The sequence below is a fragment of the Zeus faber genome, assembly GCF_960531495.2.
Source record: "Zeus faber genome assembly, chromosome: 1".
NCBI classification, from domain to species: Eukaryota; Metazoa; Chordata; class Actinopteri; order Zeiformes; family Zeidae; genus Zeus; species Zeus faber.
The window spans coordinates 41,493,414-41,518,413 of record NC_137193.1 but is presented as its reverse complement, the minus strand read 5'-3'; positions in this window follow the sequence as shown (position 1 = coordinate 41,518,413).

Below are 25,000 nucleotides of genomic sequence, written 5' to 3'. Positions count from 1 at the left end.
CTATGTTATCTTGTAAATAGGATTTTATTATCTTAACAGTTTATAATGATACATGAATGAAAAAGACCCATTGTGCATGTTTTCAGATCACGTATGTCATTTCCAGTCAAGCCTGGAGAAATACGCCGTGCGCCAAGAATCCATGAACCCCCTCGGGGACTGGGCTCCTTTCTCCTTCACCTCCACCACCCCATCCCCACCCCCCAACCGCCTAATTAAAAACTCTGCATCCACACAGGCTCCTCCAACCTCTCGACACTGGTTCGACAGCCGCCCTTCAGTCATTATACAGCCCTAACTATGCTGATTAGGCTTTGCTTAATGCTGATGAGCGCCAGAGCAGAATTAAGATTCAGAGGCGGGGTTCGCATTTTGTTTGGGCCCTCTGGGCTAAATCCATAGACTAGCAACCTCTTAAAAACGGGGGGTGTTTAGAGGGGGGGGCTTAAGGTTGGGGTGAGGGGGAGCTGATGAATAGAATAGGACACGTGCGAGGGGATGGGGGGCTTAAAGAAGCTGTAAGGAGGTGGGGCCCGCCCCGAAGAGGTGAGGCATGCCACACACACACACACACACACACACACATACACACACACACACACACACACACACACACACACACACACACACACACACACACGCATGCACTCACGCACACACACATACACACACACACATTCCCCCAGGAGGCACCTTGCCCGTCACCCACTGAAACATCTGTACATCTGGTCTCGTGCCCCTATAATCATCACGTCGACAGATTTGTTCTCTGTCCGACCCCCGAGTTAAAAGACCAGGGACAGGTGCGGGGGTCTCCTGGCTTTTTGTCTCTCTCTTCGAAAGAGTCTCCCACTTATTACCTCCCCCACAACTCTCCCTCCCTCACAACACACACACACACACACACACACACACACACACACACACACACACACACACACACACACACATACAGAGCCTTCGACAGACCCGAACCCACACTGGGACTGAAACAAAAGAAAGAAGGAAAGAAAATGTTTTTTTTTTCTGTTTATGATTTATGATCATGCATTTCTCAGATCAACAATACTCTGGAACATCTGCGTGTGCGGCGGCAGAGGATTCTGGGATGTAACGCCGTTGCTGCCAAATAGTTCCTGCTACTGGAACCGTTTTACTCCATCTGTCGAGCAAAGTGCTACGCCTGCAGTCGCACGCCGGCTTGTTGAAACACATTTTTCATTTACAAGCCAAAATTTTTAATGTCAAGGGCTGTGAAAATAACAACAGATTTTTTTTTACTAAAGTTCGGTAACAGGCAGAGTGGAAATGAAATTACAACAGTGAAGAATTGTAACGGTAACGTGGCCGATATACGTTGCGATATAAACCACCAACAAGAAATTTAAATCAATAGCTCCACACTCGCAGAGTGAATTATATGATTCTTTATTTTCTTTTCATTTTAACTTCATTAGTCTTCATTGTCCTTCTTTACCTTAATGATGTGAAACAAGTTCTCATTTGGAAAATTGCTATTCTAAAGTTGATTAATTATTATTTTGTTGCATTGTGATTAGTATTATTAGTATAAGTATTACTCTAAAATGAGATCTGACGCTTTAACGGGAGGGGGTGGGGCTAATCAATAGAGATTTGGTGTATTTGATTGTCTGTGAGCTGCTGTGTGTTTGTGCTTATCGGTGCTAGCCAGTGGTGTCTCTTTACCAATCTGTGTGTGTGTGTGTGTGTGTGTGTGTGTGTGTGTGTGAGTGTGTGTGTGTGTGTGTGTGTGTGTGTGTGTGTGTGTGTGTGTGTGTGTGTGTGTGTGTGTGTGTGTGTGTGTGTGTGTGTGTGCGTGTGTGTGTGTGTTTGTCTATGTTTTCCAGAGAATCAGGGGTGATGGCGTTGCTGGAGGGTGGGGGTCTGAGGGTGCTGTGGGAATGGAAAAAGTGGGGGAGAGAGATGGAGAGAGAGAGAGAGAGAGAGAGAGAGAGAGAGAGAGAGAGAGAGAGAGAGGGAGGAGTCCTTTAGATCCGTGCTACAGTTGTGACTGATGGGGTGGCGGGCCCCTGCCAGCGGGGGGCCCCAGGGGACCAGGATGTGTATTGGCAGACACAGCAGAAGCTTTCTGCGCCCTCATCGATCCCAACATGTCAATTAGACAGACTCAAATAAATGCACCCTTAAGCCCGACAGGCCGTCCGTGCGCGGAGCCCTCCGTGTAAACGACACCCACACATCAGCCTCCATGTCACCGGAGCCGGGGCCGATGCGCAGGGCCCTCGGCCGCAGCTTTGGGGGTCTGGAATTGAGCGAGAGCTTTTCCTTTTTCTTTTTTCCGCTGCCCAGATTGTTTTTCACTTTGACCTGCTCCGCTGGAGAGCCCAGTCCCGCAGAGAGAGCACGTCCGTGTCTGTTTTCTAGGAAGTCCTAACGTAGGTGAATCACCGCTTGCTTCTCTGACTTCCCGTCCGTTACTTTGAAGTAAAGTTTTCTTCCGCTTTTGTTGCAAAACCAGATCCTTTGGAATAAGACATCTTCTCTTTTTGAGTAAACGGCGGTAAAAATGTGCTTTTCGAAAGATTTCAGATTTTCTTCATATCCGGTGAAGTCTCAGCGTTTATCAGCTATCGAAAGTGAAACTTATTGGTGACAATGAGAAGCTGCGACGCAAACCTTGGTCTAAGTGAAGCCGAGTGCTGCACTGGAATCAAAAGTGTTGTGACCCCATTAAAGATTTTGGCATTAATTCCTATTACTGCTGCTAAAACAGATCATCAATTACAACAGTTTCAAACGTTAAACCATTTCAACCATTTGATATGCAGACATACAGACACACACATACAGTATGCACATACGGATCCGTGCACATACACAAATACAGATGCTAACATGTTATGGAGCCACATGTGGTGAGTGAAACCTCCTTCAGATACTAATAGGACCAAACCTTCCTCTGTCACCCTGCTCCACCCCCCGCCCTCCTCCGTCCAAGCCTTCCTCCATTACCCCCATACGTGTCCCCCCCGCCTACCTCCATCCAAGCCTTCCTCTGTCACCCTGTTACACCCCCCTATGTCTCCTCCGGCTGCCTCCGTCCAAGCCTTCCTCCATCACCTTGCTACACACCCTATGTCTCCGCCGCCTGCCTCCGTCCAAGCCTTCGTCTATCACCCCACATGTCTCCCCCGCCTGCCTTCATTCAAGCCTTCCTCCGTCACCCTGCTACGCCGTTCCCCGCCCGCCGCAAACTCAGTCTTCCTCCAAAGAACCGCTCCCTCCACACCTGTCACAGCTAAACCCCACTGTTTGCCAGCATTCCTCCCCAGAGCTGAGAAGACCCCCCCACCACCTCCACCCGCATCCTCCACACCCCACCCGCCTCCCGAAGTGATCATTAGGATTTACTGTGCACTCGTTCACAGATCGCAGCCGGGTGCACATGCCCTCTGGGTCGATCTAGGTCGAATTCAATTTGTAAGATATTATGTATTGATCTCTGTGGTCAGCTGTGACCCCCCATCTTTCCCTCCACCCATCCACACCCCTACCACCACTATCCTCCCCACACACACACTCCTACCCTGCGCCCTCCATCCTCCAGATTTGGCCGGCGGTCCTTGACCTGCACACACACACACACACACACACACACACACACACACACACACACACACACACAGCTCCTTGGATCATCATCATCATCTCAGAGCTGGCCCCAGGGCCTTGAGTCCAGATCTGGGGCCCTGTCGCTCCAGTGCTTTCAAGGAACACTGTAATGAGTCCAGTCCCAAATTATCAGATTTTACTCATCCTTTCCTTACCCAAATTGTATCAAGCTCTGTCTGTTTATAAGTTCAAGTTCAAGTTCAAGAGATTATTTGTCACATACATATACATACGTTCATACATATATGCAGTGAAATGTCATGACACCCGGTGATTACGCACAATAAGCTCTATAAATACTAAAAAATACCAAAATGTGCGTAATCGATACATGACATACATACATACATACATACACACAATCACAAAAATAAATATAGCTGTAGGCAGCAATACATGGGGTCCAGTTTTAGTTGTGTTGGGTGCGTATTACAGTTTCCCAGGTTCTCGGAAACGCAGCATGATTTTCCAAGTTTACTTGAACGCAGCATGAGCTCCCCCCAGTCCGTCGTCTCCTGGTTGCTCATCTCGTTTCTTCAGTACTTTTTCTTTTGAATATTGTGACTGACCTCGATGACTGGATTTTTGGATAATGGCTTTTTTTTTAGCATAGTTAAAGGATGATGGAATTTCACTTTTTAACAAGATTTTTTTCAGTTTGATCTTAGAATTTACACTTTATACTTGTGTTTGCAGAAATAGAAGAAAGCTACCTTGCTGCGTTGCCACCACTGTAATTTCTTCTATTTCTTAATTTCGTAATTCTTGTCTGTTTCCAACAAAGAGGATGCAGCCAGGCCTCTCCTCACTCCCACTTGGTCATCGCAGAGTGCCATTTAGTCTGTCCGGCAGGCCCTAAACCTCTCAGATCAATAGTTTTCCCTCAAGGCTCTCCATCAAACGCACAAGTAAATAATTCAAATGAGATAGTTAAGCCCTTTGGATTATTAAATGTGAAGAAGAAAAAAAAGACTGCTGCATTGTGATTTGCAGATGCTATTTACGGTCAGTGTCGGACGTGGTTCTCCTGGAAATGGGCTAAAGGGCAGAGGGACGTCTATAAATTTACAGGTTAAATCAATGAGCGCTTCGACAGGATAAATTGAGATTTGAAAAGCTTTTATGACTTCCCTATTACATTTTCATCAAATATTCAGGAGCTCCAAACCACTGTGTCATTAAGCAGATCACACTCCATACAGGTCAGGCAAACAGAAATCTCAGACAACTTATCCCCTGTACCTACAGTACAACACACAAATCCGTATATACAGTATATATTTAAATATCCCAAGATGATTAGCGGTGGGATTCAAGATGAAAAACAAGCCTGACTTAGGAACACGTGCACTGAGGTCTCACATGGTTAACACAAATAGAAAAAATAAGGTCACACTCTAATAGCAGAACAGAGGTGAGCAATGACTATGACATTTCACAAACTAGGCTAACTCCCCTGAAATTTCACAAAGGGCACGTTGCACATTATTGCATCATGGCGGTGATCACAATGCATGCACTGTTTTTTTTCCGTTGACTCCGTTTGATTTGTATCCGCTGTGCGGCCCCCGGGGCTTCTATTCCTTTTCGAAAACACATAAAGAACAAGAACAATAATAAAAAATATACACATTAAATATACTGTACGTACATGCCTGCATTACCTCCTTGTTCTCCATGCTTTGAATTCTAAATCCCAGCTCTGCGACTCTGAAAATTTAGATTGAAAAAAATCTTTAAAGAATAAATTGAACTTAAATCCTCACATCTGTGGGAGAAATCCTTTGTCTGGGCATGAAGGTCTGTGTGTGTGTGTGTGTGTGTGTGTGTGTGTGTGTGTGTGTGTGTGTGTGTGTGTGTGTGTGTGTGTGTGCGTGTGTGTGTGTGTGTGTGTGTGTGTGTCTGTGTGTGTGCACTTAGGTACTCAGCCAAGCATCCATGCATGTGTGGATAGTATGAGGGGGAGAGAGAGAACAGTGGAGAGCAGGAAAAAGAGACAAAGGAAGAGCGAGCTGTGGCAAGAGACAGAGAGAGAGAGATGCCAGGAAACATTTAAGGCCACACTTTGACATAAAGGATAAAGGGCAGTGAGTACATATCAAAAAAGAACATACTGTGTGCATTCCATGAACAGATTGGTTGGCCAAACAGGATATCGGGAAAAAAAACTGTGCATCCCTCAAATATCGGAGTTTAAAGTTCACATATTTAAATAACATAAAAACAATTGTGACTTCTATAGCAAACAGAGTAATCTCTTATTTGTTATGTGCTCCAGCCCCTCAGTGTCTCCACTGTAGCAACAGGCTCTTTTCTGAAGATGTTGATTTTATACTCTGCTCTGATTGGCTGCTTTGTTGACGCTTGGGAAAGAGGTGGGAGAAACCAGCGATCGTACACAGATTGTCAATCCAGAATCCAGGTTATGCGAGATGTTTACGAAGGGCTACAAATCGAAATAGTTTGCAGGGTCACGAGATGTTTTAATGCTTTCACATTTTATCATGAAGTCCGTACGTGTGGAAGGAAAGAAAAATAAACAGTTCTGTACAACAGGGACCTTCAAGAAAAAAACGGTGCCGCTTTTTTTTACCTCGCTTATTATGCTCGAAAATATTCGTGAGAGGCCAGGTAATGAGGCCTGTTTGGGCACAGAGGAAAGCCGTGTGAGGCATTTTACTCATAGAAAAAGTTAAGACGTTTATTCCCATTGCATCCTCTCTCTCCGTGATGGGGTTCAATCAGACCCCTGAAGAATGTTGACTTGTCATTGTTTCAAAGTGCAGATTGACTTGGAAATGCACTGACTTCCTCTCTTCCTTACTTACCTCCATCTCTTCTTTCTTTCCTTTCCTCCCTTTTTAACTTCCTTCCTTTGTTTTCCTCCTTCCATCCCTATCCGTTCCCTTCCTTTCCTCCCTCCCTCCCTTCCCTTAGTGTCTGAAAATGGTGTCAGACAAGAGGCTGGTGGTGCACTGAGTCTGGACTCCATCAAGCCCGAACCAGACGCTGCAGCCGGAAGCAAGGCAGGAACAATGGAGCAGCACTCGGCTCCGTCACTGTCTCCCATCACAAACTACATTAGACCAGGCCCAAAAACCAGCGCTCCATCTGGATTCTGTCTCCTACATGTTGAGCCTTGTTTCAACTTTTGTTTTTTATTTTTCTCTTGTTAAAGGAGGGGGAAGTCAGAATGGGAAGAGGGAAGACAGTACGGACGTTTTTGGATAGCTTGTCCGTATTTATCTGGAATCCATTCCCCTTGATTCGCAGCAATAAGAAGATACATAATGAAAATCGCTTCAAGGGAGGGAAGTAGATGTTCCCCTTGACCCGTGAACGAAGAAAAGAATGGGAGGAAAAAAAAAAAAGGTTTTCTTTTTGTGTTTTTTCCCCTCCTTCCCCTCCCAGGTTGGAGACATTGGTTTAATTTGGAAGACTCGCGAACAAAAGCGATACGTCAGGTAGGGAGAGTCACGGTTTCTGTTTTTACAGCTAAAGATAAAGGCAAATGTATAAAACAAATCAAACAAATAGACTAAATATACACAAATATAACTAAAAATATCTGCATGTATAATAATAATAATAATTATAATAATAATAATAATAATAATAATAAATGAATAGATAGATAGATAGATAGACAGATAGATAGATAGATAGATAGATAGATAGATAGATAGATAGATAGATAGATAGATAGATAGATAGATAGATAGATAGATAGATAGATAGATAGATAGATAGATAGATAGATAGATAGATAGATAGATAGATGGATAAACAAATAAACAAATAAACAAATAAACAAATAAATAAATAAATAAATGAAACAATCAAAGTCTGGAGAAACGGAATGGGGGGTGGACTAAAGGCTGGATTGGGGCAGACTGGACCAGATTGGAGCCGTCAGATGTCCGTCAATCTGCTCCTCTCACCTTAGCCAGTCTGGAGGTATTGATCCCGGCACATTGATCTGAGACTCTGTCCATCTGCTTGACCCAAAGCCTGATGGGGGGGAGGGGTGGAAGGAGGAAGATGAAGAGATAAGATAATAGATAGGATGACAGGTTGGGAAAGGACGAGAGAGAAAAACAGGGAAAAATAGGGAGATTAAAAAAAGGAGTGTGATGGGGGCGAACGAAGGAGACGCGGAGAAGAAACCCGGGAGAGGAGATGAACAAAAGAGAAGGAGCGGGGGAGAGACCGAGAGAAAGAAAGACAAGGAGGGAGGGAGGGACAGAGGGGCTGGACAGTGCAGTCTGGACAGCTGGTGCTGATAACCAATCTATCTGGCACCGGTGGCTTTTTGTAAAACATGAAACCCGGCAACCTGATAGCATGAATTAATAAATGAACAATTTCTCAGACAACGGGGGCCCCTTGTTCTATAGGGGTTCTCTTCACAAGCCACACAATAGACGCTTATAGGGGCCCACAGGGGCATTCACCCTCTCAAGTATTACACCGTGCACTGAGAGACTGGGACGCAGAGCAAACCTCTCGATCAAATAATGACAGTACCAGCCGATATGTCCCGCTGACGCAAACCAAACCCAGGGAGCGTTACGTGCGCTGGGGGACATGTGAATGGCGCTTGGGAGCGTCTGAACGCCGCTCCTCGTTCTGTTATTTAGAGCGGGGCCCTAATCAGCGGTGTGGGTGGTGAATGAGGAAGCATTAGCTAGAGCTCAATAGCTGAATGAAGCTGAGCTCTCCCCCTCTCCCCCGCTATTCACCTCGGGCAAATAGGAACACCTGCACTGACACAGGACTGGTGGGAGGAGGGGGAGAGATAAAGAGAGAAAGAGAGAGAGAGAGAGAGAGAGAGAGAGAAAGAGAGAGAGAGAGAGACAGAGAGAGAGAGAGAGAGAAGCACTCAGACCTTTCACATTTAAGTAAAAGCACAAATACCAACACAAAATTACACAAAATGACTCTCATACAAGTTAAAGAACCACATTGACATTTCTACTTAAGCAAAAGTGTATAGGAACTTGCTCTTTAGTGTACTTAAATGTGTATTAATAGTGAAAAGGGTTAATGGGTAATATCCAGTACCATGATATAACAGATACTAAAATGCCACATAGTAGTATCATATACAACATAGTAGGAGTATATACCACATAGTAGTATTATACAGCACACAGTATTATATACCACAGATTAGTATTACATACCACATAGTATTATATACCACATAGTAGTATTAAAGTACTACTATGCACCACAAGTGCTGTGGATGATAATAAGATATACTTGCTCTTTTTTCTGGACTTCCTCATGTTTTCATCTGTCAGCAGAGAATTTAGGAGAATAGAGGAGGAGGTGAAAAGAATGAGGGGAAGGTATTGTTTGCATGGGTTGAGCCTGTCAAAAGGGCTGACGTATGGCGGGGCAGATGCAGCCATGCGGGGTGGAGGCGGTGGAGGAGGTGGAGGGAAGGGCAGCGCTAACCTGGCAGGTGGAGCAGGGTGCAGGAAGGAGAGGTGGAGTAACGAGCAGGGCGGTGGAGCAGGCATGCCAGCTATGTGCTGATAATTAGGGAACACAGGGGCCCGTCTGTTCCACGGCCCCAGCCCAGGCTTGGAGGCTCGGGGCTGGGGCTGGGTTCCTCCCGAACAGGTGTGCAGGGTGGAGTAAGACTGGAGGAGGTGGAGGAGGGGGGTTGGCAGAGAAAGAACAGAAAAGGTAGCCAGCTAGGGAAGGGATTATAATAAAACGAGGGGAATGGAAACCAGGAGCATTCATAGGAATAATATTAATAAATATAGCTGCAGGCAGCAATACATTATCGGGGTCCATTATCGACACCAATTACAAATTTTGGAGTTCCCACGGAACGTAGCATCAGTTTGTACTGTTGCTCCTCTTTACATCAGCACGTCTAAAATTTGTTAAATTTTCCGAGTTTCTATTGAATGCAGCATCGATTCACGTGATGTTGTGGTGAGTCCTGGTGACACGCTGAATTACTAATGGAAGCTGATACACTTGTTGCGTTTTATGACTAGAAATGAGATGGTGGATGTCTCGTACCTGTAGTCCTCAGAGTCCTGCCTCACGGTGTCTCTATGGAAGGAAATCACTCCGTGTGGAAGTTCCCAACAACACGATTCCATTAGAACGGATTAAACACTGCATGTCCCTCAGATATTTCATCAACTTTTTCAACTTTTGGGACTAAAATAAAACACACACGATTCGGACCCGTTGCTCTGGAGCTACAAGCGAACTCCATGTGTGAGGAAAAAAACACGGAATATGTTTTGGACAATTTTACACTCCTCCAGTTACGACTGGCTCCGATGTCGCAGGAGGGACACGGCACCGGGTTAGATTGAACAGATTGCATTGATATTTACGAAAAGGGCAAAATAGTAAAATATCAAATGAAACGCTCCGCCGACGTCAAGCAGGTAAGGCACACACACACACACACACACACACACACACACACACACACACACACACACACACACACACAGACACACACACACACACACACACAGAGTTTGTTACCACTACAGCGCGATGGAGTCTACACCATCCCTATGGAATGGACCCCTATTGATGATGATGATGATGATGATGAACATAATAATAATAATAATAATAATAATAATAATAATAATAATAATAATAATAATAATAATAATTTCTTAATAATGACCATTGCCACAGGCAACGACTCATCCGCCTGGATTCACAACCCTTGTATCAGTGCGCCACATGCTAATGCCACAAAGAAGCTACAATGGAACACTTGAACAAATGAAGGTGGATGCGTCTAATTTCCAATTAATAACATTAAATTGGTTGAGTTCGTTTTTTGAACAATAGTTTGCTAAGTTGTTGCAGTGTTAGCTACATTGTTGTGGGCTATTTTCCTTGGCAGAAGCTTAGAAGCAGACACCGACAGTGCTAGGAGGGACACAAGACTCGCAAACGACAAAAAAAATAAAATAAATAACTCTGGAGTCACTACGACAAAAGAGTTGGGCGAGCAGTTGAAACTTCGTCCCACAAAATTTTTATAATAATTGATTTACACTTTTCATTCCAACAAAATAAATACTTTGACAGAATTGGGTGATCATGGTGAGGAGTCACAATTCAGTCGTTAGGAACCGAATCTAAAGAAAGAACCGGTCTTTACAACCCTGCGTGCTAGGCACGTAGCGCTCTGTGAAATATGTGTGGCATTTTAAATACAGTAAGGTACATCAATTACTTTTCAAATTTGTTGTGGTTAACACCTTTGTCTGAAATGTGAAGTGAGTTTTTGCACTCAACACAGAATGTGGATTTGGCCTCCACTACCTGCATCGAACTCTTGAAGGAGGGATGAAGCGTCCAGTATGGAGTAAAGACTGAAACCTATACCTACGGTACTTCATGAGGGGTGGGTTTAAAACAGGGGTAAACTTCAAATATAATCCAAACTATACCTTTCATGTGAAGCAATAGAAGCAGGAAGAGACCAGAGGAAAGAATGAAGGAAAGAAACAAAGAACAAAGAGAATGACGCACAGAGATGGAATATTGATGAAGGTGGAGATATAGGGGGTTGATGACAAACCGAATAGCTGTAAGCCAGTGTGCAGGGGTGAGGACAGGGGTCACGGTGGTGGAGGAGAGAGAGGCATAGACTTGCTGGAAGCTATCTTGGTCATTAGCCCTCCCTCGTATACCTCAATAAGGAGTTCACACACTGGAAGACCGGATGCCTTCCAGCATTTGTCTGTATAGTTAGATGTCAATATAGAAACAACGCCGTATTCCGGGCTTCTGGGACAGATCAATGGGGAGGAAGTGTGTGTATCTAGATCATGGTGACCCGCGTCCGACCTCTCATCAGCAGGATACACACTATGTCACGCGGCCCCCCGCCCGCCACAAACACCCCCATCACACAACAACACATGCACACTAAAAACACGGGGTGCCCCTTACATCTAGCAATTTATCACCACGCATGCTTTACACAAAGGTATGGTTTTTCTTTCTTTCTTTCGTTGGCATTCCCACTGTTAAGGTACATTTCACACTGAATAAATTATGGCACGTGGCACTAATGGTCTACTGTTCTTTACTTACCACTCTGCTGCAGCTTCTCACCGTGCTTACACGCAGTCCAATGGAATAAATGTCTATTTGCCTTTAAAAAAAATCTTCCTCTCTCCTCTCCTCTCTCTTCCTCATCCTCTTTACATCCCTTTAACATGTTTTAAATCAACACTGTGTAACTTTTCTTCTTTTTAACAACAGCTTCAGAATCATTTTGATGGTACACTGACTTGTCATATGGATAATGGCACCTGTTTTATACCCACCCACTCCCCCGAACGCATGTAACTTCTGTCTTTAGGTTTGAAACCGTGGCAAAAGTACATTACGCTTTATGGCGCTGTGTCACTTCCGTGGTGTTTGGCTCTGGTAATGATGTTGTTTTTTTCCTGGTAAAATATATGTAGATATAAAAAAACAATGATTTATAAAGTTGCCAGTCAGATTGTTTGGTAATAATGCTCATACAAAATGTAGCCGCTGCACCTCCCCGACCGTGCAGGCGAGTTAGATAAGCTGGACAAGCTTTAGCTTGTCTTTTATTGTCACACACACGTCTCTTTCCTATCGAGACTTGTCCTTCCTCCTGGGGGCAGGCCAGGAACAGCGGGCAGCTTACAGCGCCAGGGGACCAACTTCAGTGCCCAACGCTGGTCAGACGATGTTTCTTGCACATGTTTTTAGTGGGGGTTCTTCCGATGTTATATGGAGGAAACCCCATGTGAGCACGGGGAGAACACGCAAACTCCACACAGAAAGGTCCCTTATTGGGAGATAATCCACCAGAGCTCAGTGTCAACAGCGCCCCAGGCAGGAATCGAACCCAGGACCTTCTTGCTGTGAGGCAGTAAGTCACTGTGCCACAATGCTGCAGTGCAGCCAGAGCAGGTTGCCACGAGGAAGCAACTCAACTTCCTGTTTCTAGTCTCTTAAGTTAGTTTATTTAGCAACAAGAGCTGATTTGTAGAAGCGCAAAAGAGTACAAATAAAAAACCCTTAAAAAACAAGATAAAATGCATTGTTTTCAAAAAGAGGATTCAAGGTTTTTATTTTTTAGGGCTTAGTTGTTTGCCCCATTGGACTGCATTTGAGTGAGAAACAGCACTAAGAGCACTAGGTTCCACAATATTAAAGCATTTAGCGAGGTTGTGATACAAACAGTTGAATGGGAACCAAAATTTTAATAATGGTGAACCTTAAACTCTCATAATGTTCATAGATGTCAAAACTAAAATAAGACAGTAGCTTGAAAGGTCAAATAATTTGCCTGTGAATTAGCATTTTGGATGTCCAGTTAAAAGGCAGAGAGGTATTAGGCCCTGTATTTAAATGTAGACAGCCAGGCCGTTGCACCTCTTCTCAGCTCCTGCTGCCGCTGCTCTTTGACTTCTGGTAAAGAGTGCGGGCCGTGGGCGTGCAGGGACACTTCTCACGAAGGAAGTAGTGGGCTTTTTGTGGGTTTGTTTTAAACCTCCGAGTTGAGAAATGGCCAAATGTTAGTTTCATTTTGAGTCGAGAGGCTAGCAGGTCACGTGACTGAGATGCATGGCTTTTTACTGCTCCTCAGAGCCCCTCAAAGGCGGATATGTCACACACACACACGCACACACGCACACACGCACACACACAGACACACACACACAAACTCAATTGTTGGGAGCCAATCCTGTGAATGGCTTTCAGCCCCATATACGCATGCAGTTCTCATCTTTGCATTTATCAATTTCATAAAGTGATGAATACCTTGAAATGGAGTGAATGGGTTCGCCAATATTGCTCTGAATGTTCTGAGGCTAACATGGCTCTCGCTGGCAGCACTGCTACTGTTCTATTTGTATTTGCTCTCCTGAAATAGAGATCAATATCAAAAGACAATTGATGACCAGGGGCAACAACTGAAAACAACAAACACTTATTTAATTGACGGAGAGTTGCTATTAATCCTGACCCCTGTGTGTGTGTGTGTTTGCATGCAAGTGTGTGCACAGGCATGTGCCCCGACATTTCTTTGTAATCACATGTGTGTCTGTGTGTACGTGTGTGTATCTTGTCTATGTGTGTGCCTCTCCCTGCATGCTCTCCTACTTTGTTTCAAAGTGCTAGACTATTTCTTTTACTCTCTTTTCTTCTCCTCCCACTAACAGACCGGGCGTCTTTTTCTTGTCAGGGAGGACAGTGATGAATGGCTGCGAGGAGCACCAGAGAGGCACAATTAAGATTCCATCAGGATAAAGGTAATGGTAAATTATTTACATTAACAAGAGGACTCAGCTTTCCCAAACATTCCACCACAAATGGAAAAAAAAAAAAATGCTCCCTATACCCCTTTTGTCTCTGGAAACTGCAGAACCCAGAACTGTCTTCTGGAAATTGCGTTCACTTTAAATCAGTTCTGCAGCGTAAATGTTTGTGTGTTTACCCGAGTTTGTGTTTGTGTGGGTTTGTTTGCGTTCATGTTTGTGCCTGTTTATGTACACTGTAGATCTGTGTATGTGTGCATGGCATGCATGTCTTTGTATGTGTCTATCAGTTCTGCGTATCCATGACACAGAGAGAGAGAGCGAGAGAGAGAGAGAGAGAGAGAGAGAGAGAGGGGTGAAGGATGATAATAAGCAAGGTTGGCAATGGGTGGTAATAAAGGAGTTTGCTTGTTGATGAAAATCGTTGTAAAAAAAAAAATCTTAGCCTCTCAACCCAACAATGTCTGTAAGACTGTATTTTGAAAGCAGACAATAGCACAGAGGTGCTGTTTATTTTGCACGGTGTGACTCTTAAACTTGTTTTTCCAACATTAACAACTCGCCTCATGTTTTTTTTTAATGGCTATGATTTGTATGAAGACCTTTGACAGAAATGATATGATTGTAGAATAGTTTCCGCTCCCAAAATGTCTTAAATGTGCTTTGAAGTTGATATTATTACAGCTCCCTACTTTAGTACAACAGATAATTCAAAATGTGAATTTTCCGAGGACGACGGTATTGAAATGACTGATAAGCCTATTATTTGTGCCACACTAAATTTGAACTGCAACAGGAAGTTCATGAATGAAATTGCTTGATTTCAGTCACAAATAGATCAGCGGTCTCAAGGATATAAGTAAATTAGAGAGTGCAACGGGAGGAATCAAGAAAGCAAACATATCTGTGTGGAAAGTAGGAACAGTGGGAAAATGTTTAGAATATGAAACATTGATTTTGGACTTGGTTTGTTTGACAGTTTCCAATACAAACCTCTCCCTTCAAGTGACATTTAGATAACATTTATAAATCGACAAAGTGCCTCACAATTTAGTTTGTTTGGAATGCATACATGCAAACATTTCTGAGCTTCCTCAAATTTCTCTGGCCGAGCCGTCATCTTTTGTTTGCATTAGGGAATGCCTGAATGTGTTTTGGCAGCGTGCGGCTTACTGGTCCTGATCTCCTTTTTTGAGGCCCACAAAGAGGAAACCGAGTGCAGAGAAAACTGCACATCAAGAAATCGTCTCTCATACATTCTGACACCTTAATCATCTCCACAATTTATATGAAATTATGGTTTTCCCGCCGCAAAAACACAAAGAAAAATCTAACGCTGTGTCTGTCCAGCGTTTTGGAACAATCCAATGTGAACTGAATATTTTTGGGAAAATACCTCACTGAGTCATAAAACTCAAGATTTGTAAAGGAATGCATTGTGTTGCTTTAAAGTGATATAAAGTCCACAGTTCTCAGAGTATTTTGGTGGCCTGTAATTAGTAGTAGTACTTGAGGGAAAGATTTTAATATAGCAGAAACGAAAGAGTGAATTCTCCAAATGACATCTGCTTGCATTGAAACATTGTGTTGTACAAGCTAGCGAAACCGCCACCTCTTGTCAGATTTGCTGAAATCCATGAAGTGGAAGTTTTTTGCGGCGCTGACTCAACAAGAACTGCTTCACCACCGTTATCCAACCAGGTTTCAGTTGGAAACATAAAATTAAGTTTATGAATAATAATGAGATTCATGAAGAGTGATTTCTCCACTGAAGATCTCACTTGAAGCAGAGCTGGTTTTGTATTGTGGTGACAGGCTCTATTGTAGGTTGTAGTTAAATAGATGTCCGATTTGAGCACAGATTTTTTTTAATTTCTAATCAGGACAGGAATGGGGGGGGAAGGATAGTACCAAGGTCAAACCATTTGGTGGTGGCCGAGGGCCACCACCAATTGTCGTCTTGGGGCTGAGAGTGTGAATCATGGTGGGAAGAATTTGTGCAGGGGGCAGCAGGGTGATGAAGGAAATAGAAGTGATTGTCCATTAGAAGATCCAGATCTGTTTGGATGGAAGCCATCTGCATCCCCAAAACAGATTAAAGTTATCAATGACAATGTGGGCTGTTAATATTATTTCAAGACCAGTGTTGGGGGTGACAAAGTAACACGTTGGCATACTCAGATAACTTTTTTGTTAATTAAAATAATCAGTTATTTATTGTAGTTACATTTTCAAATAAGCAATCCGTTACTGTTCAAATGTATTTCCCTGTTCCTTTTGTCGCCACAAAAAAATTTTGGACGCTGCCGCTCTGTCTCCGCTGCCGGTGTGTTTACAACTGAAGCGCAACCTACCTACGAGGGAGGGGGCGGGGCTTCTTTCTATAGCGACAAATGCGATTGGCTAGAGGTTGCCACTTGCATTCCGCAGCTACGCACATGTGTATGGCTCAGCTAGCGAGATGGCGGAGAGGACATCCTTTACGTCATGGAAGAATTCACATTATTTTGAACTTGTGGGTGAAAGGGACAAGAGCATTACAGTGCAGCACAGGTGCCACCTGTCAGGAACCCTCGTTTTCTAAAAACAAGTTGTTGTTGAATGTTGTATGAACTTGTTAGGCTATATGCATTAAGTCTAGGTAGCCTCTTGATTTTAAGTTTACTTGTATCAAACATGTTCGTTATTACAGAGCTGTAAAGGGCGTTAGTGTCTGTCATTCCTGTTATCAGCCTGCAGAGTTACAGATTATGGGCTGTAGACCCTATGCAATGACGGCAGGGTCAATACATTCAAAGGTAGGCATACAATAGGCTTTTTTTGGTAACACAAAATTACTCTAACAAGTTACTTTTCTCAGTAGGTAACGCTGTAATGTAACAAGTTACTTTTTAATGGCAGTAATCTTGTGATGTAACAACTTACTTTAGAAAGTTACATTACCCAACACGGTTCAAGACTGATCAAGTCCCAATATTTCTAAAATCAAATCAAAACCAGCTTTATTCGCCAAGTATGTATACATACAAGAAATCTGACTCCGTTTTCTCCTTTTGAACATTTTTGAACATAAAGAGGGGGGGTGCACCTAACTGCCTATCAATGGTCATTTTCCAAACTCCAAACTTAGATGTCCTGCACCTTTGCATTCTTCCTAGAGCCGCCATCTCTACGAGAATTCAGTGGTCGCTTACTCCAGATCCACTCTCGCCCATCTCATCCCCAGCTCCGGTCTTGTGGAATCAGCTTCCCAATATTGCAGAATGACAACATTGCTACCGATCATTAACACACAGGGTGAAGAGCTGTCTCTTCACTGATACATCTGCATTCTTCCTCCACGCTTTGTCTCCTAGGATTCCTACCCTGAGTTTGTTTCTTCGGAGACAACCCTCACCCACATTCAAACCCTTTAAAACCTGTGTTAAAATCAGGAAGAAAAAAAAATTGTGCCGCTTATGTTTTCTTATTGAAGGCTTTGCCGATTTTCTCTGTGATGTAAAGACGGTCAAGCTACGGCTGACGGAAGTGCTGCATGTTTAGACGTTTTGGATAAATGCAGGTGCTGAATGAATACATATAAAATGTAAGAAGCTTCTGCAGTGTCTTGTGGCAGCTCAGGCCTCTATCTGCCGCTTCATCCCTCATTGCTGATGCCAGAGCCCTGGGCAGAAGGCCACCTAATGGGAGACTCCCCACAGACCAAGATGCCCTTGGCTTGATGGGATAAAAGCAAACAGAATGACTGTAGGTTTAAGCCCTATTTGCAACTCTCTGTGTTCATGCAAGGGTGTGAGTAAGTATGCATGTCTGGATCCGTTTCTGTGTAGGCTTTGTGTATCTTGTGTACATCATTTTGTGACAGTTGTGTGCATCGCGTGTGTGTGTGTGTGTGTGTGTGTGTGTGTGTGTGTGTGTGTCTTAGCCCGAGAGCTTCTCAAAGAGAAACGGAGAGGGAGCAAGAGAGAGAAAGTGTGAAGGAGGGATATGATACATTTTGACAAAGTTCCCCATTTTTCATAAATAATCACTTGGTCCTGTTAGAGAAGCAGCCGTGTCACTCCGCTGCTGAGAAGGGTTGGGGGAAAAAAATGCATTTCTCTCTCTCTCTCTCCCTCTCTCCCACTCTGCCTCTATCTCTTTCTCCTTCTGTCTCACTCTCTCCTAGCTGTTAACGAGGGGGCGTGCCTGTCACTGGAGGCGTTGGGTCTAAATTACCATATTAATTAGCGCCTCCTTTGACCGACAAACAGAACAGAAATGTCACGAGCTCACATGGCCATAGGAAACACAATTAGAGGAAGTCATTATTGTTTTAGCAATGGCCCCTGTTTCCTCCCTCTCTCTCTCCCTCTGCCCCACCCCTTCTATCTTTCTCTCAGTTTTCCTCTCTTTTTCCAGCTTCTCCATCCTTCTCCATCAGCTCTGACTGTGTCAGTATCTTCCTGCTTGTATGAAAAGAACGGTAGAATACAATAATAGTCTGTGCCTGTGTCTTCTGTGTCGTGGCCGTGGGTCGTCTGTTCCTTCTGTCGTGGAAAACGTGAGTCTCAGCCTTTTTCTCAAAGAGCTTTAGAACGGCATTGAGGTTTCACTTCCCTGAACTGGTGACAACGAGATAAAACAGGGAAACTGGGGTGTACTACTGTTGTCATCAAATTTTGGAACTGACGTCTCCTGTAGGATTGTTAAGATTTCTGTGTTTTCTGCTCCAGAAAGTCAGAATCGTACATTCAAATGCTTTAATTTAAATACTGTTCAATTCTACACACAGATAAAAATATAAATGCAATAGCCATTGGCAGAATTAGACAAAATCATTTCATACATTATTATTATTACATTTTCGAAATATATTGTTCGGTATTTTGCTCTAAAATATTTGTTTAATGGAAGTGCTGCTAAGGCTTTGCAGATAACTGAGGCAACGGTCGACCGTGTCATGTGATTATTTTCATTTTTATTTTAATGCAGTGACTAGACCTTTCAGGTTTTCCCTCCATGTGACCCTGGCCTCTCAGTCACCTCTAATGGAAACCACTTCCATTCCCCTCCCTGTGTAAGAGCATGTGTACTGTCTGGATGAGCACTCAGAGCTGGGACACAATTAGGACCAGACCACGAGAGCCGGTGGACAACTGACATCACTGTGATCAAGGCAGCAACTGACGGTGTTGACGACATGAAACAGGAACATTGTATGCTGTCCGTCTGGGATGGGCCCAAACACTGGAATAGGGAGTGGAGTCCTTTTTTTCACTTTGGACTTAAACAAATGGAAGCAATAAACTCTTAAGAACGGTTATTGTGCCATGAGATCAATACAAATTTGTGCCGTTATAGATGCATGAATGAATTTCTGAGGCACTTTGAATATTCATAAATTTTTAATTGTCCGTAGATTTTTCTTACGTCCAAATTAAATTTACACCTGCCCACCTCCATGCATATGTCATGCTCATATTGTTAAAACCACCACAAACTGATTAAAAATCACAATGCCAATGTTAAAATGCCATTTTGAATAAAAAATGTACATAACTTAACATAATGTTATAGAGTAATTAAATTCCAACTAGATGTATGCTCTTTGCCCCAGTTACATTACAATATGCACCACTGAATATTATTTTATTTAATGCCTATGCATCACTGTAGTGATATAAATTTTTTTCTAACCAATGTCCCTTCAGGGCCTCTTTTATATCTAACTCACCATCTCTGCCATTTTACATTTCTGAACAAATGTCAATGGCAGCTGGGACAATTTATTGGCATGTATTTATGCAAATTGCTCAATTTGTGCATACGTTTTACATTTTTGATTGACTTGAATTTATTTTAGCATGCATGCTTACTTGTGAGCATATTACACTTTCCCAAAGCATTCCTGAATCCTCAGTAAGTTTCTATTATGACAGTGTTTTAATTAGAAACATATGAAGTAATTGATGAATGACACTCATTTTTGTGCATGCAGCACGGTTTAATTCCAAATTCTGCACCTAAAAAGGGTCCTGATGACCCTTGCTGATGCCCCGCTCCCCTTTTGAGGGGATGTCTCTGTGTGTCCTGGTTAAAGGCAGATAATGAATAAGTGAACGAGGAGAGACGCTAGGACTCAGATCTCCTCCGGGATCCAGTCTCTGCTGTACTTCATTCCGTTCCACCCCTTCTTCAAACACACTGCCTAGATATCAGTCCCTGTGCTGCTCAGATGCACTGTAGCTGGAGGCAAGGGGTAGTGTGTGTGTGTGTGTGTGTGTGTGTGTGTGTGTGTGTGTGTGTGTGTGTGTGTGTGTGTGTGTGTGTGTGTGTGTGTGTGTGTGTGTGTGTGTGTGTGTGTGTGTGTGTGTGTGTGTGTGGAGTGCAGGTGCACTTGTAGGTATATGTGTGTGCATTTGTATGTGTGTGTGAGCATACACATATGTGCATGTATTTGTGTGTGCATGCTCACACATGTGCCTACATCGTTCTGACATGTAATATACCGACATGTATATTTTTATATTTTTTACTTAGAGGGGTAAGACCATTGGGTGTGATCGGTCCAGAGGAAATCTGGAGAGGAAACAGTTTGCCCTTCATTGTCCTGCTTTGTTTTGTTCTGTTGTGCTGCGCCTGTGATGTATAATGATATACAGTTTTGTGTTGTGCTGTGGAGTATTGTTTTGCGTTCAATGGTGGAAGAAGTACTCAGACCTTTTACTTATAAGTAAAACTACAAATTCCCTGACAGAAAACTATTCCAGTATAAGTTGAAGTAGCACATTTCTACTTAAGAAAGAAGTATAGAAGCACTTGGTGTTAGATGTACTTAGTATCAAACGTAAAAGTACTTGTCATATCCAGTGCCCTGCCCTTCTATAATACTTCAAATAGGGCCTTTTTTCTGCAGATGAGTGCCAACCCTGATCACAACTTAACTGATTGACTGATTAAAAAATATTACGGTGGGGTCTATATCAGGATATATAAATATAAATCCTGAATTTTTTTACAAAACAAAATGAATGTGACTTTGTTCAAAATGTAGTATGATTAAAAACGATGGATATTTGCATTGGAATGTAATGGAGTAAAAGTCTTTGAAACTGAATATACTTAACTAAGTACAGATACTTGAAAAATGTAATGAACTGTTGTACAGTAACAAAGGACTAGTACTTTGTCAATTTCCACCACTGTGTGGTATGGTGTGGCACTTGGCTATGCTGTGTTCGTCCTTGTCCTGTCCTCTCCTGTTTTCCAGCAATGTGATCTCCTCAGTCAGATCATTGGTTCTCTGGTTCAAGGCTTTCTGTCATCACAACTCTGAAAGAACACAGTGAAAGTGAGGAGAGGAGCCTCAATGGCGAGCCAAACCTGATAAGAATTATTGCTACACACTTACAAGCTAAATACACTTTGACATGCATGGATTTATTCCAGTTCCACACTAAATATAGTGACAGTGTATCCCACACATATTAGGTGCGTAAATTAAGATGGTTTTGGGTGTGCGTGTGTGTGTGTGTGTGTGTGTGTGTGTGTGCGTGCGTGTGTGTGTCTGTGTGTGTGTGTGTGTGTGTGTGTGTGTGTGTGTGTGTGTATGGGGGCATGCCATTTCTGTGACATGCACACTTTTGAGGCCTCACAATGTGAACAGACTGGAAGAGCTGCCTCGTTCGACGCCTCATTGATGCAATTATAAACGACAAATAATAACATGTTTTATTCATCACCACATGCGTTCATGTGTGTGATTGTGCATGATTGTGTGTGTGCACGCACGTGTGAGAGCACGCATGCTTCTGCTCTCTAGGGGGGCTCTCCTCTTGAGCCCACTGGCGCGAGCTTTAAGAAGTGGGTCAACCCCACTGTGCAGAGCAGTGAGATCTGAGGCGTGACAGGCCTGTGAGAAGCAAGAGCGGAGAGAAACAAAGGCCGCGGGACGCCACACCTTATAGTGAAGATAGTGCAGAGAGATGCATGGCAATACACTGCATCTCAGGGCTGAGTGGGTGAACAATAGCCTTAATCAGAATGTTTTATTTGTACGCGTGGTGAAAGAGAAGCTGCTCGCAGACTATCCTAGAGGTGGACATTCCGACCTTGACAGCTCTATGATAGCTCACCTCGTGCGGTTCGATCCGGGTTGAAGGACGGGCGAGGGGCTTTGAGCCTTCAGAACAGGCGCTGTGGTGAATTTAAACTGACAAACATCGCTGAGATTTTCTTCGGGACAAAGAATAAATGATTGAGTTTTCTCTGTCGATTGTATTTATTTAAATACCCCAAAGATTCTTTGCACAGCTCTGTAGAGCGACAGAAGAACTGGATATCCTGGAAATATTCAAAGAGAGTAGACACCCGCACACGGCAGACTGTCTAAAGTTGCAATCAAAATACATTTATAGAATGAAGCAACCCTTATACATCAGATAGAGGATGAAGGTATTTTGACTAAAACGTCTCTATATTCAATATGTTCTTTTTTTATTGCAAGTTAAGACACTGTATAGGAGTATCGATGCAAATACATAAAACATTTACAGACGGCTGTCTTAAGCCTGCATCGGCTCAATGTATTGAAGGCAACTTTAATACCCGAGCTTCACAAGGTACAGTTACAGTATTTGTTACTTTGATATTGTTTTTATAGTGTGGGTGTTTTTGCCTTTTCTTCTCCTCTTTCCTCTCTCCTCCATCCCTAATAGAAGATGCTTTTAGAAGTCTCCCCCCCCATGGGAAAAATGCGACAGATCCCACATTGTTCATTATTGTTTACCTCTGTGTGAAAAGAAAGAATGAGGAACTTCACAACGGTGTGGGATGGGTTAGGGAGAGGAGAGGAAAATATAAACAATTACAAAGATCACATTTTCACCCTCTTTGATCTGGCGTGTTAAGAAAGGGGCTTTGGTGTGTTGGTGTGTTGGTGTGTGTGTGTGTGTGTGTGTGTGTGTGTGTGTGTGTGTGTGTGTGTGTGTGTGTATGTGCGTGTGTGTGGTGACAATGTTTGCATCATAGTGTCATGACAGGGTGTTGGTAGACAGAGAAAAGAGAGAGAGAAAGAAAGAGAGTGGGGGTTTGAAAAATGAAAGATTCAAGAGTTGATCAGAGAGGGGGAGAGATGGAGTGGGGGACGCGGCGGTGCGGCGCTGTCCTGGAGGATTTGTGACGGAGACGAGCAGAGGAGCCGCTCCATGCAGGGTGAGTGGGCTGTTTATTTACCGTGTGTGGAAGCTCCATCTACCTCTGGGGCCTTCCAAGGGAACGGGTCCCCGTCCGTACCCCGACCTCTGCAGTGCACCTCCCCTCGGGCTAGCCGCCTCGGCACTGTGGGCGGAACTCGGCTGCACTTATAGCAAGAGAGAGAGGAATTCTTCCCCAATAGCCCTCGGCCATGTTTTCTTCCTCTCCTGTCCTGGGGGTGGGCGGGGGGCAAAACAAGCAAAGTCCCAACGCCAAAAGAAGTGCTTATTAATTCCCAGGCAGCATAGCGATTGCGCAGCGCAGCCAGTCAAAGGAAAAATGTTTGTAGTTGGTTTATTCACCCTGCCTCCCTCTCGTTTTTACATGCTTTCTTAACCTCTTCCAAATTGGCCCGAACTCTCTGCTTTCTGTTGTTTTTTGCCCTTTATTTTTCTTTTAGTTCCCTCCCTTTCCCACTTTGTTTTGTGTTCGTGAGAAACGATGGAAGGTTGGGGGTCGAGGTACAAACCTGGTGGACTTGAAAGCCAGGTGGCGTGATGTCACACCCACCGCTGATAGATAGAGAGAGAGAGAGAGAGAGAGAGAGAGAGAGAGAGAGAGAGAGAGAGAGAGAATGAAACGCACAAACAAAATAACTGATGGAACAGAGATGAGAAATTGGAAATGTTTATAAATATATAACGGTGCGCAGAGCCCGGGGCATGGAATATTTGAAACGTTGAGAGAGGGGTTGTTCCGGGGGGTGGGTTCGGGGTACAGCAGATTGTGGGGGCGCATGTTTTGGATGTGGCCCCGGTCCCTGGTGCCCTCCTGTTTCATGGCTCTCACATCCTGTCAGTGAAAACAGCCCAGCCATGTAGACAGCTGAGCTCAGGAGGCTGTGGGGGCGAAAGAGGAGAGGGGGGAGGAGGAGAGAGAGAGAGAGGGGGTGGGGGGGGTGTGGAACAGGAGGAGGAGAGGAGAGCTGGAAGGAGAAGAAAAGGAGAGGAGAGAAGCATTGTTCTCATTTTGATGCTCATATCGCATCATTCTCCTGTCCCATTTCTCTGTTTATTTATCCCTCCTATTTACTGTTGCTTTGCCATGTTTGCATTGTCCATCTGTAAGTGACCCACAAAGCAAAACCAAGACACGAAAAAACCTGATAAGTGCACATATTTACACAGATTTCTACTTAGTGTGCTCATTCTTTGGCATTGCCAGTAAAATCAAACCATGCAGAATAACCCCCCCCCATGTCTTCAACCCATATTAGCCCACTGCCTCCAGGCAGTGCTGCATTTTGGGTACAGGGGTGGGTGTGTGGGGTTTGCCTGTGGATCTGTGTGTACATATGTACATGTTGGTGTGGGGGAGTCGAGGACGTGGGTGGATGGACAGATTGGTAAATGGGGTTGGGGATTAGGAGGAAGAGGAAGAGGAATTTGAGAAGCGTTAAGCACTGGACTGGCTAAACTAGTTGGTGCCTCTCCCACTAACTTGGTATTAACAGTATGTCGGTGGTTTAAAGCTTTTAAAGGCCCCTTAAAGCACTCTTGCCCCGGGGCAATGAAATGGATTCATTTCCATTTCGGTTTCCCAAAGCCGAGACGTGAGGGAATATGACAGCTTGTCATCCTCTGTGGGTCTGCGTGTTGTGTACGTTCCCTCGTTTTTCATCCCTCTGTGTCACATCTCCTCCATATCAGAGTGTTGGGTGGATCAATCTTCTCTCCTTCTCCTCTCTCCTTTTGAAGAGGACAAACTCTGACCCTGAGACTACCCGCAGGGCCTCCTCTCTCTCTATGTCCTGCAACCTGCTGCACCCCCATCCACCTCCAGCTACCCCCAGT